Below are 4,668 nucleotides of genomic sequence, written 5' to 3'. Positions count from 1 at the left end.
AGGCCCACCACAGTCCCAGACTGCACGCCAGGGGAGATCTAGTCACACAGAGTGTTGAGGTTCTTAGGAATTGTTTTGTTTTGGCCTTGTTTTGAAATAGGATTAGCTTGATTTTTGGAATATTGTGAATTCAGGGTTCTTATTTACCCAGTGAAAGTTGGCAAGTATGAATCTGGCTCTTCCCCAGCCTTAATCCCACAGTGCCCCGTACAAAACAAGGAAAGAAATGGCCTATGAAGAAAATTACAGTGAGTACACATGAGAAATTCAAAGCACTGACCGCTTACTCACAGCCACTTATGCAGAAGGCAGAAAGCTGAGGACTGTTGAGGTCTCCTTAGAAAGATGTCCAGACTGCTCAGGTCCACTTCTGCATATTCTCATGTGATGAGGGCTCCTGGATGATTCCTCTGCAAACTAATAAAGTCAAGCAAATACAATCACTACACACAGCACTATTGGTGCATTTAATCTTGCCCTCATCCATGCCTCCCCCTCCCACTCCCATCCCATCTACATCCGCTCGACTCGATGAACAGAGACTGAGTCAACATCCACAGACACCGTTCCACTCTAGCGCCTACTGCCCTGCATGATTTTCATTTCCTCCTGTTTGTTCATAGCTCCCGAGATCTAGCCTGTGGGAATGCACAGCCAGCGCTCCTGCCTGTGTCCTATGAAGGAAAACAGCACAAGGAGAGGCAAGGACAGAGACAGACAGAATGTGTGTTGGCCAACACATTAGAGGGGGGAGAGAGAGAGAGAGAGAGAGAGAGAAAGAAAAACATGGGAGGGAGTCAAGAAACTCATGAGCTGGAGTCATCCCCCTGGATCCAACCTTCTGCTGCAGAAGACACACCCCTCCTGGCCAGAGAAATGACCAGCCCCTGAAAATGGGGGCCTTGTCTCCCTCATAACCACTAGTTAGGAACCTTTTCTTACAAACCCAGGCCTTGCTAATGGGGCGTACCTACCAGGATGTGGGCCGTGAGCAGAACCCTCAGCAAAACAGACACTTATCTCACTGACAGTAGTCTGTGCTTGGCTCCCAGATGGACGGCTCTTGCCTGGCATGAACAATGCTCACAGGCTTCTGCCTCACTCACTGTCCGTCGCATGAGGGCAGTAGACTCTGATGTCTGACTTCTTTTTCCTTGGTACTAAACCCAGCAGAGGGGAGAAAAGCAAAAAAAAAAAAAAAAAAAAAAAAAAAAGCATCTCCGTCTGCAATGTCACGTATTCTCTTCATTTTACAGCTCCTGTATCCCACAGTTCTGCCCTCAACCCATCTCCCATCACTACTTTACACGTGCACCCAAAATAGTCACTTTGCTCAGGAGACTCTTGGCCCTTCCCCCACCTTAATCCCAAAGAGCTTCATGCCCAGCGAGGAAGCACATGGCATGTGAAGAAAACTACAGCAAGAACAGATCAGGAATTCAAAGCTCCGACGGCTTACTCACAGCCAGTTATGTGGGAGGCAGAAAGCTAAGGACTCTTCGTGTCTGCTTAGAAGGATGTTCAGTTTCCTCATGTCCGTATCTGCCAACTTCTCCTCCAGCTACGGCTCCTGGGAAATTCCTCTGGAAATGGATCTGGAAAAGCCAAGCATGAGCCATCACGACACACATTCTATTGGTGCTTAAAATCTTGCCCTCATCCCTGCCTCCCTCTCCCATCTCATCCACATCGGCCCCATTAGAACAGAGACTCAGTCAACACCCACAGTCACCACTGCACTCTAGCGCCCACTGCCCTGCATCATTTCAGTCTCCTACCTGTTCTTAGCTCACAAGACCTAGCCTGTGGGGATGCACACCTGCTTGTGTCCTACAAAGGGAGACAGCACAAGAGGCAAGGACAGAGAGACACACAGACAGACAGACAGACAGTGTGTGTGTTGGCCAACACATTAGAGGAGAGAGAGAGAGAGAAAAATGTGGGATGGAGTCAAGAAACTCAGCAGCTGGAGTCATCCTCCTCGATCCAACCTTCTGCTGCGTAGGACACACTGTTTGTGGACAGAGAGAAGACCAGCCCCTGAAAATGGGGACCTTGTCTCCCTCGTAACCACAGCTACTCAGGAATCTTTTCCTACAAACCGAGCCGCAACTAATGACAAGTCTCAGCCTGGAGGCAGGTGGGCCGCTACCGGAGTCCTCACCAAACCAGACACTTATCTCACCTGATGGTGACGGCTGCTCCACTGCCAGATCAATGGCATCACCATAGCCTGGCATCAACAAGGCTTGCTGTCTCACGGCTCTTGGGTGCTTTCCATATCACAACGGGGGTGGGCTCTTACCCTTGACTTCTTTCCCCATGGTACTAAGCAAAACGCAAGAGGGAAAAAAAAAAGTTATAATCAGAATCTGCAGTGTTGTGTAGGTTGTTGTTCTCCCATCTCCCATTACACCTTTATAGCTCCAATTAAAAAGCACGCAACGCCCACTTGATCTGTGGAGCTCCTTGCTAGAGAATGCTGTGAAAGCCAAGACTATAATGGGGTTCAAAACAGAACTAGGTATAGTAACTCCTCACTTTACGTTGTCGTTATGTTCCTGGAAATGCGACTTTAAGTGAAACGATAAGTGAATCCAATTTCTCCACACGAATGACTGTAAATCGGGGAGTTACACTTCAGGGAATGATTTTTTGCCATACAGTACAGTACTATAGTTGGGGGTTGCCCCCGCCTTACCCTACACGGGCACAGCCCACTGGCACTGGCGACAATGAGGCAGGCAAGGAGGCTGAAGGTGCTCTAGGCTAGGAGAAGCACGTTGCAAGTACCGGGGGGAAGGGGCCTCAACCCTCAGCTGCCCACTTCTCCCCTTCCCCCAAACCCCCACCGTTATCCTGCCTCTTCTTCTCCCTTCCTTCCCCTTTACTTCACACACCGCTTCCTCGCTCCTTACCCCTCCCTCCACTGCCTTCCGCCCAGGGCAATCAACTGGCTTGCGGCTTTCAGGAGGGAGGCGGGAGGGACAAGGACATGACATGCAGCATCCCCCCTCCCTCCCCTCTGGGGCAATCAGCTGATTTGCGGTGTTTCAGAAGCAGGGGAAGGAAGGGGAGCCTGTGTGCCAAGTCCTCTCCTCCCCGAACGCCATAAGCCAACTGATTGCCACAGGCAGGCGGAGGGGGAAGGCACTGATCCACAGGGCCTGCTGGCAGGCAGGAGCATAAGGGAGCTGATGGGGGGTCTGCCACTTCTGGACAAAGCAGACAGCCAAACAACGTTATACCGAAACTTTGCACAACTTTAAATGGAGCACGTTCTGTAATTGAGCAGGGACGTAAGATTGAAACGATGTTAAGCGAGGAGACGTTAAGTGGAGAGTTACTGTAAATTCATTGAGGATCAGTCCATGAACGGCTATTAGTCAGGATAAGCAGGGATAGTGTCCCTGGCCTCTGTTTGCCAGAAGCTGGGAATGGGAGACAAGGGATGGATCACCTGGTACTTCCCTGTTCTGTTCATTCCCTATGCGGCACCTGACAGTAGTCACTGTCAGCGGACAGGATACTGGGCTAGGTGGACCTTTGATCTGACCCAGTCTGGCAATTCTTACGTTCATATGTTAAGCAGCCTGTTGCACCTGCATCCAGGAGAGTCCCTGTGCAGAGGAGACTGTTGTCCCTTCCCCTGGTCTTAATCCCACAGAGCCCCGTGCCCAGCGAGGAGGCTCACGGCCTCTAAGGAAACTAGAGTGGTACGGATGAGGAATAGAGGCCGTAATTATTCACTCACAGCCAGTCATGGAGAAGGCAGAAAGCTGAGGACTGTTCATCTCTGCTTACAAGGATGTCCAGGCTGCTCAGGTTCACTTCTTCCAGCTTCTCCTCTGGCTGGGGCTCTGCGACAATCCCTCTGCAAACACAACATGTAACACAAGCAGGAGCTGTGATGTTGTGCAGCCTATATGGTTTTATAAAAATATGGTAATGAGTGAATATAATATAACTGGAATATGCTTCATGCAAAAGGTCTCTTGTAAGGGATCACTGCAAAGCTTATAATCACACTCAGTAGATCATCCTGTTTGCATAATGACAATAGTCCCTCGAAGTTATATTTCAGCTTATTAGTCCCAGATACAAGTGTGGGCCATTAATGGTGATTTGGAATCTTAATGGCTCCCATCAACCGGGACAATTGACTGGGGCTCTGTTTGCAGGCAGGCCTTCCCGTGAGTCAGGCTGGGAGGAATGAAGGCTTGAGGTTTTACAGTGACATGTGGTCAAGTCACATGACCTGAAATCCATCTTTAACCTGGTGCTTTTCCAGTGGGGGGAGACCCAGAGAGAGACAAGGGCTTCCCGCCTTATGCAAAAGATATATAAAGGGGTGGAACAGAACAAAGCGGGAGAAGAGCCATGGAGTCATGAAGAATCCCCTAGCTACCACCTGAGCTGGAACAAGAGCTGTACCAGGGAAAGAACTGTGCCCAAGCCTGGATGGGGTCCAGTCTGAGGAAAAAACTTACTGAAGCATCTCTGAGGGTGAGATTATCTGTATTCAGTTTGATTAGACATAGATTTGCGCGTTTTATTTTGCTGGGTGACTTACTTTGTTCTGTCTGTTACTATTTGGAACCACATAAATCCTACTTTCCGTATTGATAAAATCACTTTTTACTTATTAATTAACCCAGAATTAACCTG

The sequence above is a fragment of the Gopherus flavomarginatus genome, chromosome 25 (genome assembly GCF_025201925.1).
Source record: "Gopherus flavomarginatus isolate rGopFla2 chromosome 25, rGopFla2.mat.asm, whole genome shotgun sequence".
Taxonomy (NCBI): domain Eukaryota; kingdom Metazoa; phylum Chordata; order Testudines; family Testudinidae; genus Gopherus; species Gopherus flavomarginatus.
Note: the sequence above shows the minus strand (reverse complement) of the source record.